We start from the raw sequence: 14,405 nt of genomic DNA, 5'->3' as shown, positions 1-14,405 counted from the left end.
GTTAAACGGATCCACGGATAGAAAGACTTGTAGTTCTTAAAAGATAAATTTGAGTACAAGTTATAGTAATTTTATATTAAGACCCTTCTTAATGTTTTCGTTTTAATAAAATTTGTATAATTTTCAATAAAAAAATAAACTAATAGCTCGCCATTGTTGACGTCGCCGAGCGGTGACGTCACATCGGGCTCCATGCCGTTCTTCCACAGTGTCTTTAACTACGTAAGGTAGTGATTGAAATACACCACAAGGTGTCAATGGCGAGTTTTAAATTAATTAGATATCTAGCCAAGGCAAAGTCTGAGTAAGTTTTATGTGTATTTTGCATAGCTATTTTGATTGGGAATGCCAGTTCTCTTTGCATTGAGCGCATTTCTTTTTGTGAACATTATTTTTTTGAGAGATAGGAATATTATTTTAGTTGTGCTTTCACTAAAATTTACTGTAGCGACTTAACTGTTCTGCCCAAATGCATGATGGGAAGTTGGGCAACCATGACTGTCAGTGGTGGCTTCAAATAGTATACAGTATGTTCTTCGTTGTGTTCAATTGAGCGTGATAAGAAAAAGATCGTCTCCTGTCATTCTTCCCCACGTCGTTTGCCACAATACTTAAAATTGTTGTGAAAGAGTTGCCAAAGCAAGCCAATAAAAGGCGTGGTCCAATGAGCGCCTGTGTCCACTCGCATGTCTCTGCCTTTTCGCTCTCAATGTGTTATAACGGCATCATTGTAAACTGTTTGAGGCAACGCATGAACGGGTCATTCCGTGCATGCGTTAATTGCGTTGAATATTTTAACGTGATTAATTTAAACAATTAATTACTGACCATTAACGCGCTAAATTTGACAGCACTAATACATATGTATTTTTTACAGCGCTTAAAATGACTGTCCCGGTGGTAGAGTTGTTAGCATGTCTGCCTCACAGTTCTGAGACCAAGGGTTAAATCCCGGGCTATGGCCTTTCTGTGTGGAGTTTGCATGTTCTCCCCGTGCCTGCGTGGATTTTCTCCGGGTACTCCGGTTTCCCCCACAACCCAAAAACATGAATGGTAGGCTAAATTGTCCCTAGGTGTTTGTCTCCTTGTGTCTTGCGATTGGCTGCCAACCCATTCAAGGTGTACCCTGCCTACTGCCCATAGTTTGCTAGGATTGGCTCCAGCACCCCCATGACCCTCGTGAGGATGAGCAGCTCGGGAAATGAATGAATGAATAAAATGACACCTCCTAATTTAACAGACTGGCGTGTTCATAGGACTTCCGACTGCAAGCCTGTGTGTGGTCGTGTGACTGTATTGTAACATCTGATTGGTCTCATGGAGTCATGTGATTATTGTTGCGATGTCTCATTGGTGAAACTGGTAGACACTGTACTGCCGAAAATAAAGTAAAATCTAATATGTAGAATAAAGAGGAAAAATGCAATAACTCTAGTGGAGGCCGGAGTAAGAGTAGTGCTTCTTTTCCACAAATCTACTCAAGTAAAAAGTATGACATGGTAAAACTACTCTTAGAAGTACACTTTTCTCAAAAAGTTACTCAGGATTAAATGTAACCCGTTACTCTGGGTACTACCAATGTGAAATTTCATTAAGAATGTGACTGTGTAAATTGGATTTGTAGGAATGGAAAAACCATCCCCGAACAGACTAAATGGAAAAGTCGATTGGGGTCACTTTTGTTAAAAGTCATGTTTAGGCGGAGAGTTCTTCACTGCGAAATAAATATATAAAATTTCTCTCAGCCTTCACATGTTTGTCGCCGTTTCACTTAAATTCTCGGGGGAGTTTTAAATTCTTCCCGTCCAATCTCCATCCAAGTGTTTTTTGAGAGGAGCTCTCTCCCTGCTCTTGCATCTCCGTGGGAATAACACACGAAAAAGAGCAAAACACTTTAAAAATAGAACATCACGGTGAAAGGTTTTGAGACGACTCTCTTTGCCTGACAGTGTGTTTCTGGTTGTTGAAGGTGTGCAGACGTCTGCTGTGAGAATGTTGAATGCTGTGCTAAATCCTTGAATATTTGCTCTATAACATGTTGACTAATTCACAGTTTAAGAGGACACAAACATCGTTGAGCTGGCGAGCCTTGAAAAAACAAAAGAAAACAAAATTTGCATTTGTAAAGCGGTGAAAGACAAAGGAATTATATTTTCAACGTAATGTTGGGAGCAAAACGGTACTTGAAGTACAGGACTGTAATTTAGTACAGTATTGTATTTAGTAAGTGCAGACTAACTAATGGACATAATTTTTTTAGCAGATGACCTTAATTGTAAGTATATAATCAGGTGCCTAAGTAGGCCATTATTCATGGAAAGGAGCTGACCATCCTCACTTTCTTAACCAAGTACAGACAACCTTGGACAGAAGACTATGAGGAGCCTCCAGACTAACTTTTTTTTGTAGTGGGAAAGAGAATGGCCCCAACCTGATGCTGCATTCACGCTGGCACCGTTTTTTTCTTGTCACTCGGTTCCCATACAAAGCCAATGTACTGTGATCCGTCGTATTTTGCTGTTAATGGGGACAAGAACCCGCCGCGATAAGTGAAAAACCGTGCAGTAGTGCAAAAAAAAAAAAAAAAATAAAATAAAATAAAAAAAGGTAACACTTTATAATAACTATCCTTTTTTCTAGTTAATAGATCATTAGTAAACTGTTGATAAATGATTTGTTGTTGATTTGTGAAGTATTTGTTAACAGTTTGTTAAGCATTTACAGGGTGTTCTTAACCTGAAACACAGTTTGTGTAGAAACGTTTCAAGTTTTTGTATGTAACGTTTGGCATTTCTATCTTTTCAGGTTAAGAAATGCCGTTCACTTCAGAAGAAAAGGCGTTTTGATAAGGCATTTTGCAGGCAGTGCTCATGTTGCACATTTATGAAAATCTGCACTTTTCTTTGTATATTTAACCAAAAAAACCTATGACCTTCAACATAAAGTTTAGTAGTAGTTTTATTAGTAATAGTTTTATTAAGATCCATCAACTAGCATGGGCATTTAGAATTGGGTCCACCATATTGGAACAAACTGTAAATGCTTAACACACTGTTAACAAATACTTCACAAATCAACAATAAATCCTTTATCAACAGTTTACTAATGATCTATTAACTAGTAAAACTGATAGTTATTATAAAGTGTTACCAAAAAAAAATAAATAAAATAAATAAATAAATAAAAAAAATTGTGTGTGTGTGTGTGTCTTCAATGTATTTATTCAGATTTTGCATGGGAAAGATACATATGACATGATTTTTCACTTCTTTTCCCCCAAAGTATAATTAAAAAAATAAAATACCGTAATTTCCCGAATATGAGGCGTACCCGTGTATAACACGCACCCCAAATTTACTTGTAAAATCTAGGGGAAAATTATTGTACCCGTGTATAACGCGCACCCTAATTTTAGCACCAATAAATAGAATACAAGAAAACAGAGCTCGTGTACAGATTCAGAAATGTCATTTTACTGACTGTCAAGATATGAGTTGCCCAGCTTTACTTTGTTTTAATAAACAAAGATGAGATCACAATGGATACAGAATGACGTTTTCACCAAGTGATATACATCGATTTAGGGCTGCAGCTATCGATTATTTTCGTAGTCGATTAATCGATGAACTAGTTAGTTCGAATAATCGAGTAATCGGATAAGGAACATAAAAAAATTTAAATACCTGACATGAGCCTCAAATGGTATAAAAATTAATCAATAAATAAATGTGGATATATGTACAACAAAAAAACAAATGGCTAACCTACATAACAAAATTCCGCTAGCTTAAATAGTATAAAATGCCAACGTTTTTTTTTTTTTTTTAACAATACTCTTAACAAATAGTTCAAACACATATTCCCACGAAAAAAAATGGCTAAATATACTTTTAAACTAAATTACAAATGCATTTAAAAAAAAAAAGAGCTCACACAAAAACTTAGCTTATGTTGTTCTTAACAGGGAGCAGCTGAATACAGCCATGTGAAATTAGGTGGACTAGAGGGCAGCATATCCACCCAAATCAATAAAATTAAATGCATACTCTTTCAAAACAAACCATTAAAACGCCACTTTAATTAAACGAATACTCGAAGCAGCAAAATTTTTAGGGGTGCACGATATCCATTTTTTAAAACCGATACAGATATCGATAACTTCCTGCTCCTCAAAGCCGATACCGATATCGATAACCGATAATAAATATATATTTTTTTAAATGTATAACCTGAGTTTTTGAACACCTGGAGGTTTAAAAAAAAAAAAAAATAGTGGTGGATTCAACATAGATTTGCCTTTGATCTCACCAGATTTTTCATAATGACATGAACAAAACAGTGCGTTTCACTTCTGCACTGTCCGACAGCTAGCTAAAAATGAATGCACTTCCATAAACCACAAGGCTTGGTCTTTTCTTGCTTTTATGGGAAGACACTCGTCTTAATAATGTGAAAGTACAACAGAAAAATACACATATTCAATACTCAATATACAACAAACTGCACAATACACTGATATACACAACTATTATATATATAGCATCGCACACTAGCTTGAGCTACTAAAGCATTGGCTGGCTTCTATAACACAACAACTTATTAAGTTCTGTACATATGACCCTTCACTACAGAAGTAAACACATGGTGCACATCCATATGTTATAGTAAGCATAAAATACTTACAGACATATTTCCGAGGCGGAAATGTAACAGAAAGCATTTACGATTGTCAATGCGACCGCTAGACACCGCAATGTGTATGTGAATGAGCATGTAATGTGACCAAAACTACTGTGACAAAAAATAGATGCAACAAATTATTCTGACCAGCAGGTGGGAGCAATGCCCCGCAAATGGTCAACTGCGTTCCTATACTAGTGTGTAAAGTCACTGTAAACTGTAAAGCCAGCACAATACATATTATCGGTCCTATTAATAATGTCATTGGATTTATTGGGATGACGTCATAATTCCTCTTATCGGACCGATAGTTATCGGACCAATAATTATCGTGCACCAGTAATTTAATTTGAATATTTTTTTTTCTAATCGAATACTTGAGTTAATCGATTAATCGTTGCAGCACTACATCGATTGAATAAGATCAGGTGGCTAAATTAGCCGATCGCTCCAACTGTAGTTTAATAAAGTATGTGAATTGACACTGAATGTGCAGTAGAAATTCACAAGGACATGGAGAAATACAATTCTTTCTTAAAGCACCCAAGTAATTCTTCTGGCGAACTGATTAAAAAAAAAATCGAAAGTTAGGGTCGAGTCAAATGTCAAGTTTGCCGACAGACGAGCTCGGTGAAGCAGATTCTTCTTTAGCAGGGTCAAGGGGTAATGGGTGGGGCTTGAGCTGGATTTAACCACTGTGATTACACACATATATGGTGTATAGGTTGAGAGCTAGAGGTTTAGGTCATGTGTGCTGCTGTTTAATCCATACGCATTTGCTGTGTACTGCATCACTTCCTCATTAGGATTACAGTTTGGTGTGTGAGTGCGTGTGTGTGTAACTGAACTTTCAAAGCCATTTGAATCCCTTCCACCATCCTGTGTGTTTGTGTGTCCTTTCCGGGACTGCTGGGCTTCAAAAGAACCCCTCTCAGCACTGCAGAGGTGGAGGTGAACCCAAAGTCATGAGGTGGAGAACACACGCACACACATGCGGACACACGCATACAAACCTAATCGTGCACCTGTGTGTGTTTGTGCACACACAGTAGCATCATTTGTATCCTAGTCACTCTTTCATAAACCACACTACAATTGGTATGCCCTACACTGTGGTACTTAATATACTTATAATCAAAGTACAACAAAAACATTACGGGCATTAAAAAAATAACAACAACCCTAAAATGCTTGTAAAACATATACCAAAAAAAAAAATTGTTTGACACATAGGAGTTAGTCATATACATTATACTTAATTATTTTAAACAACGTGAATCTGTTTTGTAGCAAGCTATTAGTGACTGATTGCCCCAGTCCCTTTTAAATAAACAAAATCACACGCGTATAATCTTTGAAGCCTGGTCACGCTGTAATTACGTCACCCAAGTGCCGCTGGTTGGTCTCATTTGAAAGTGCGGAAATTAAGGTCCACGCCCGTTTTTACTTGAAGTCAATCGACCAAGTAAAACGGGAGATAATGTCATTTGAGTTTTAGTGAGTTTGATGACATATTTCCATCATTTCTTGTCCTTTTTCAAAACCGAAAGCACCACAAAAGACTACATATCCCAGGAGCCATTGTGAGGCCAAGAAGAATGGACGGAATGTGAACATTTTTAATAAATTGCCGAGCGAGGTGCCAGCTAAGGAGAGGGAGGCAAGGTAGCGAGCGATTGCCGGTTGGACTGAGTAAGCGACTTTGAAACGTGCGGAATGAATCGAAAACTACATTTAGCCAAAGCTAAGTCTTTATTTTACCAAATCGAGGAAGAGGATAGACCAGATTTGTCGCCGTTTTCTTAGGATGATTAGGCGAGTTGGGAAGAGTGACAGGCTGACGGCGCAAACGGGGGAAGAGTGGGCTGAGTGACGTAGCTCCGCGTCCTGTTCAAGGGGAAACGAGTGGCATGGAAACTAGTTTATTGTCAATATTTTTGAAAATATTTTTTTTCAATGCTATATTTGATTCTTTTCCACTTCCAATCATTTTAATTTGTATATAGATGTGTGTGTTTGAGAAGCTTGATTGCATGTATATTAAGAGGCGTGCGTAATTTCCGATTCTTAGATTATTCGCGATTCGGCCGTGGAAGATTCGAGAACGATTCACAAACATCCAAATTCCGATTATTGAATTATACCAGGTAAAGCGGAAATAAAACAGTCAGCGCGGTCGTCGAGACGCAATTAGGAACGGACCGAGAGTAAATATCATGTTCAACTCATGCCGCTAGATAAAAAAAAAAACAATTATACCTGAATGCGGCCGTCAGCTGCTACAAACAGAGCCCAGCTGCTAGTTTCAACTATCATACGGCAACGTACAGCTATGGTAGATATCGCATATATCTAGAACTAGAAGTGAAATGACAGACGGCGGCCGCGTTAGAACATGTACCAAGAACTAGATGCGAAATGACACTTTCCCGCGCTAATAAACGGGCGCCATTTTAAAGCAGTAGATTTTTCCTAGAAGGCTCTGATGTAGCGAACCTAATTACTTTTTATCTAAAATACCCCTAAATCGGCAAAATCTTGACTTGAATCTATCTTTAAATGATGAAACTGTTTTATAACTTTCACATGTCTACAGTAGATAGAAGGGACATTATGGAATAACAGGAGCAATTTTAACAACTTTAACGGTTGATTCACAACATTAAATTAATTGAATGTAGTTTAAAGCTGCTGATACAGAATGGGGACTTGAGTATTTTATTTAGTGTTTTTAGCTGTTAACTTGATACTAAAATAGTAGTTTGGTTTAGCCTGAGAGGATTTTTGAACAATTTTGGAACATGTACCAAGAACTAAATGCAAAATGACAGACTTTCCCACGCTCGGAAACAGGCGCCATCTTAAAGCAGTAGATTTCTATGGATTATCTTCTTTAAATGATGAAACATTTTTAAAAATTTCACATGTCAAAAGTAGACAGAAGGGAAATTATGGAATAATTTTAATAACTTTAATGGTGATTCACAACATTAAATTAATTGACTGTAGTTTAAAGCTACTGATACAGAATGGGGACTTGAGTATTTTATTTACTGTTTTTAACTGTTAACTTGATACTAAACTAGTAGTTTGGTTTAGCCTGAGAGGATTTTTGGACAATTTTGGAACTAATGTACAAAACATTAAAAGCTGGGGTGGGGTGGGGGTGGGGTGGGGTGGGGGGGGTGCATCAATAATGGATTTATGATCGAATCGGAGCCTCTCAATCGTAATCGTAATCGAATCGTTAGGAGCCCAAAGATTCCCACCTCAATGAATATACTTTTGATAAGATGATAGGTACAATACCTTACCTCACAAAGAGATATCCTCCAAACCCTATTTATGTTAGACGATTTATATGTATACATATATATATATGTAAACATATACATTTTCACTATTTTGCACTGTTGGTCTACTGTCTATAACCTGTTTTGACCAAAGTATGTGTAAAAGCTAAAAATGCCTATGACCATACCTGCTGTTTGTGTTCAATTGTCAAATATAAAACTACTGTTTTTTTCTCTCCTGTTGAATGTTTATCCTAACAAATTTAATAAATATTATCATGCTTCAAAACGGTTCGTCGAGCATGCTTGGTTGTCAATCGGAAATCAATATTACAAATTTTGACAAACGGTTTTGGCATTTTTGTCTTTTTAGGTCCAAAAACAGTTTGGACATAAAGCTTATGGTGTCCTGAAAAAAGGGACCCAACCAGGCCATTGTGAACAATTTATTCTTTGAAATATAAAGGCAACATAAAAGGCATACACATTAGGACAAAATAGGCTCAGGTGTTAAATGGATAAAAGGCGTCGTATTTAATAATATTTTAAAGTATATCCATCCTGTCACCGTCATGCAGAATTTCTTCACCTCCAAATGCAAAACCTTTCAGGAACACTTTGTACAAGTTGATATTACCGTATATTGCTATCACATGCTGTTGCAAACTCACATAAACACAACAGCACTCAAATTTCCTTGAATTACCGAAATCTCACAAATTAATTATGCTGTAAATGATAAAAATGTATTAGAATGCAGCGAAGAAATGGTCTTCCTCATTTCAAGTATCACCCACGCTAAGCTATCATATACCATTGCACACTCAAAATGCATAAGAGGTTCAATCACTAATTCAATATGCTTAATTATTACGCTGTCAGTGATTAAAGACAATTACAGTACACCAACAGCCAACATCTCATACGATAGCTAAAATTTTGAACATCGTAAAAGCGATGACACTGTAATAATCTCTAAAATCTGCTAAAAACCACCAAAACATGCCTAAAATCCCTAATAAGTCATTTTAAAAGGGATTTTTTTTACTATGCAGATATGTCTAGTGCAATAAAATAAGTGCCAATCTTTGTTGCATTATAGTGGCTCTTAAAAAGTGAGGAAATGAGCCATTTTCAAGCAAAACGGCGTCTTTGTGCCATTGTGTGCGAAGTTATGTGTGTACCTTTGGCATGTCTATTACTGCATGAACTCAGTGTCTGCAGGGAGTCTCTTTTACTAGTGCTTCGCTCTACCCATTTAATTGGTCCCTCGAGGGGGCAGCCAGCCGGCGGGAGCTCAGCCAGATGATCACGCTGAGACAACGCTACCAGGCCACAACGGGCGCATGCTAAACTATGATCTGCCAACACACGCTTCGGTACGACTACATTAACTTGACCATCTGCACCTTGATCTGGACCCCGTGGACTTTTTTTCCCCCATTCAGTTACCTGGCCTTTCAGCAATACAGTGCATATTTCTAGTACGGAACATTTTCGGTTCCCACACAAATCATACTGCATGAGGATAAAATGACAGAAAATGTAAGTCACAATAGCAGTGTGAAAAAAGGTACAGTAATTTTCGGACAATAAGCTGCAACTTTTTCACTCATTTTGAATCCTGTGGGAACCTCTTGGTACCTCACGATACAATACGATTTTCGATACAAAGCTCACGATAACGATGGTTTGACGATATAGCGATACGATTTTCGATACATTGGTCAGGAAATCATTCTAGGATATTCTACAAAAAACTAATACACAGAAAAACAAGCTTCTGCTGTGAATTGGAATGAGTTTATCACTAGTAGATGTCCAATCCATTTGAATTGGGAGGATGGCAGCGAATGAACGCCTCCCACTTCAAACGGATTGATCGTCTATGGCTGTCAGTGGCAGCCAACGCCAGCCAATGATTAATTTTGGGCTATTTAAGGTCATTTACCTGCTGATTTTCAGTTACATTCCTGTTGATTTTGGGGTATTTTATGGGTCACTTGCTGTTTATTTTTCATTACAGAACAGGAAATTACCTGGGAATCACCCAAATGAATAGGCAGTGACTCAAACTCAACAGGAAATTACATGTAAATGCCCTAAAATGAAAAGCAAGTGACCTGTAAATGCCCCGAGAATCGGACCGAATGACTGTGAATGCTCTGGTTTTGAATGAACGAATGTTCCCAGTAGAGATGTCGGCATCCCGATCACGTCATTTTCAAAGTATCGGAATCGGCAAAAAAATATCGGACATGCTTTTTTTAATATATGTATATTTTTTTAATTAAATCGTTTTCTAATTGTATTCAACGTTACAGACATAATGTGTTACACTCTTCCAGAGTCTTTAGTTTAAGCTGAAGGTAGGGTTATCAAATTTATCGCGTTAACGGCGAGAATTAATATTTTTTACATTTATCACATTACAATATTTAACGCAATTAATGCATGCGCTGCACGACCCACTCACGCATTGTCGCGTTCAATCTATAATGGCGCCGTTTTGCCGTTTTAACCATACAGTATATAGAGCTAAAAGGCAGCGTAAAATGAGTAGAGAGAATTTTGGCAGCCTTTGGAGCCTTTTTTTAAATGGCCTTACAAACCCTCTCCGAACGATTAGAATAATCGTGGGAAGCAAAGTGGGGAAGAAAGGTAGTAGGTTATCTTTTTCTTAACACCCTATGTTATTTCCCAACGCACAGAAGATATATCAATTGGTGCCACGACGCACAGTCATGGTTCCACTTCCCATCATGCATTTGGGCAGAAGTTAAATGGCTACAGTATCATTTACTGAAAGCTCAACAAATACACTAGATGGCAATATTTAGTCACAATATACAAAGTCACATTTATCCTTTAAGAATTACGTCTTTAAGTCTTTCTATCCGTGGATCCCTCTCACAGAAAGAATGTTAATAATGTAAATGCCATCTTGAGGATTTATTGTCATAATAAACAAATACAGTACATATGTACTGTATGTTGAATGTAGATATTCGTCCGAGTTTTATTCATTTTTTTCTTAATGCATTGCCAAAATGTATATGATCGGGAAAAATTATCGGGAATGATTGGAATTGAATCGGGAGCAAAAAAAAAGCAATCGGATCGGGAAATATCGGGATCGGCAGATACTCAAACTAAAACGATCGGGATCGGATCGGGAGCAAAAAAACATGATCGGAACAACCCTAGTTCCCAGTCTAAATGGACTGGGCGTCGAGCAACGTCAATGGCAGCCTTTTTTTTTTTTTTTTTTTTTAAATTGACACCTTTTTAAAACGATATCTTGATTCTTGACAGGAGCATATCGATAACCTTTTGGGATACAAAGTATCACGATATATCACCATTTTGATATTTTGTCACACCCCTAGTCCAGTGTGGCTTATTTGTTTTGGCTTAATAGGTAGAGAGAGGTTAATAGGTAACACTTTATTGGACAGCTGCGTCATGAGACTGCCATAAGACTAGAGGTGGGAATCTTTGGGCACCTAACAATTCGATTACGATTACTACGATTATTATGATTGATTTTACCCCACCCCCCTTGCGCTTTTAATGTGTAATCTGTAAATAACTGTAAATAACTCAAATCACCATTCTGTATCAGCAGCTTTAAACTACATTCCATTCATTTAATGATGTGAATCAACCGTTAAAGTTGTTAAAATTGCTATCGTTATTCCATAATTTCCCTTTTGTCTACTTTTCGGGCTACTTTCAGGCACTTTAGCACAATGTCACTAACAGCTACAAATCAAGTCAGAAACCTTGGTGTAATTATTGATTCAGACCTAAAATTTGATACCCATCTAAAGTCCGTCACTAAATCAGCTTATTACCACCTAAAAAATATAGCCAGAATTAAGGGGCTTCTGACTCAACAAGACATGGAAAGACTTGTGCATGCATTCATTTTCAGCAGATTGGACTACTGCAACGGTATATTTACAGGTCTTGATAAAATATCAGAAAGCTGCAGCGAGTACAGAATGCTGCAGCCACAGTCCTCACAAATATATGGAAACTGGATGACATTACACCGGTTTTGAAATCATTACACTGGATTCCAGTGAGCCAAAGGATAGACTAAAATACTATTGCTCGTCTACAAAACAATTAATGGCCTTGGACCAAAACACATGCTTGATTGTTAGATTCCTATGAAACATCTAGACCCCTAAGGTCGTCTGGAACCGGTCTCCCGTATGTTCCAAGAACAAGAACTAAGCAGGCTGAGGTAGTATGTAGTTATTATGCTCCTCACCTCTGGAACTAGTTACCTGATGGTCTGACGTATGCTCAAACTTTTAGCTTCTTTAAATCAGGGCTAAAAACGCTGTTTAACATTGCATATCCATAACTGTCTATATACTGTATGTCAATCTATTTGCTTTCTATTCCTCTTGTGCTTATCTCCATTGGTGATTTCAGTTATTAGCAGTAGTAGTAGTATTTGTTTTATTTTGTATATATATATATTTTAAATTCTATTCCTGATTAAATGCAATTTTGATGTATAATTTTATTTCCTATTTCGTTTGTCTTTGTTTTTACGTTCTATTGATTTTTAATGTGATTTTTATGATCTTCATGTGATGTGAAGCACTTTGAATTGTCTTGTGTTGAACTGTGCTATATAAATTAATTTGCCTTGCCTTGCCTTTCGACATGTCAAAGTTTTAAAACTGTTTCTTCATTTATAGAAGATTCAAGTCAAGATTTTGCCGATTTAGGAGTATTTTAGATAAAACGTTATTCAGGTTCGCTACAAAAGCGCCTTCTAGAGATGTCTACTGCTTTAAGATGGCGGCTGTTTACAACGCGTCAACTACTAAACGGCAAGTCTGTCATTTCGCATCTACTTCTCTTTATGTTTTAATGCCTCCGTCGTCTGTCATTTTGCATCTAACTCTACATATATCTGATATCTATTAAAGCCATATGTGTCCGTATGTTTGTAGCAACGAGCAACTGGGCGTTGTTTGAAGCAGCTGTCGGCCGCAGTCAGGTATTATTGATTTTTCATCTAGCGGCATGAGTTGTACATGATATTTACTCTCGGTCCGTTCCTCATTGCGTCCCGAAGACCGGGCTGACTGTGTTTTAGTTCTGCTTTACCTGGTATAATTCAATAATCGGAATTTGGATGTTTGTGAATCGTTCTCGAATCTTCCACGGCCGAATCGCGAATAATCTAAGAATCGGATATTTCGCACGCCTCTACATAAGACTGTCATAATTATGACAGACCTACGTAAGGGCTAAGAGTAGAGAGTAAGTATCCATTGATCTCCATTCATGTCCAGCTCGGATCTTTTACATCCATTAAAAAGTGAGATAATTTGCTGGATGACACAAAATGACATCTGTCATAAGCATTCATTAACGCTCATGGCAGTGTCATGTCATAATTATGATAGTTTTATGGCAGTTTTTTGGCAAACAAAGTGTTACCAAATAACAAAATTAGCAATTAATGAAACAATAGGAACAGTAACTGAAGAATTAATTAGCAGACAACATGAATTTTGATTGCTATTTACATCCGTAGCGCTACAATACATGCTAGGAGGCATATTGGACAATAATAGTGCTGACAGCATGTGGCAGTAGAGGTTGACTGTCTACCCCAACGGAGCAGTGATGGCCAAATGAAGCTTCTTGAAGCAATGAAGCCTTGCAGCAAACTGGTTCAAAGCTTCATGGTGATTCATTTTGTCTTATGACATTCTAATGATGCCGCTGTCAAGTAAAGTTTTACCTGTTAATATCTATTGGCGTAAATATCCCATAATACAGTGAGGACAGCAGCGGATTATAGTCCAGTGCGGCTTATCTATGAACAAATGCCGTTTTCGTGTCAAATTTGGTAGGTGGCGGCTTATAGTCCGAAAATTACGGTAGTGTCTATTATGCGTGGATTAACTCATTTGCTCCCAAAAACGTATAAAAACATTCTATTTTTAATTGTTTCAGTGTCCCACAGACGTCTTTTACGTTTTTTTTTTTTTTTTCATAAATGACATCTCTGGGTCCTGATTCAACTGAGCTCCAAAGCACAAAGTTGAAAATCAATTTTAAAGCAATAAAACTGGCCACTGGAGGGCAGTAGCGCATTTGGTAAGACTCGCAACCCGATTCAACAGCAACGAACGGCCAGGCAGCACGGTCGGAACGCTGGCGGAATGATGCCAGGCGGCAGACGACCGAGCGGAACAACCGAGAGGACACCCGGGATGCCAGGCATTGGACGACTGAGCAGAACGACTGGGACCACCAGTGCAGCGGGCTTGCCGAGCAGACCCTGCAGAGACTCAAAAAAATCCATCTTTATGAGACAGGCAACGATGAGGGAAAAGTTTACCCGGCTGACGCGGCGACAACAGCGTCATCTCGGCAACAACAGCGTCATCT

At 37.8% G+C, this 14,405-nt stretch overlaps 1 protein-coding gene across 1 annotated transcript in view; it reads right to left on the bottom strand.

Annotated features, from left to right (window-relative positions):
• The window catches only part of itfg1 (integrin alpha FG-GAP repeat containing 1), a 303,430-nt gene that overhangs the window by 108,991 nt on the left and 180,034 nt on the right, over positions 1 to 14,405 (bottom strand). The window lies entirely within an intron of this gene.

The sequence above is a fragment of the Corythoichthys intestinalis genome, chromosome 1, assembly GCF_030265065.1.
Source record: "Corythoichthys intestinalis isolate RoL2023-P3 chromosome 1, ASM3026506v1, whole genome shotgun sequence".
NCBI classification, from domain to species: Eukaryota; Metazoa; Chordata; class Actinopteri; order Syngnathiformes; family Syngnathidae; genus Corythoichthys; species Corythoichthys intestinalis.
Note: the sequence above shows the minus strand (reverse complement) of the source record. Positions and strands in the feature narration are given on the sequence as shown.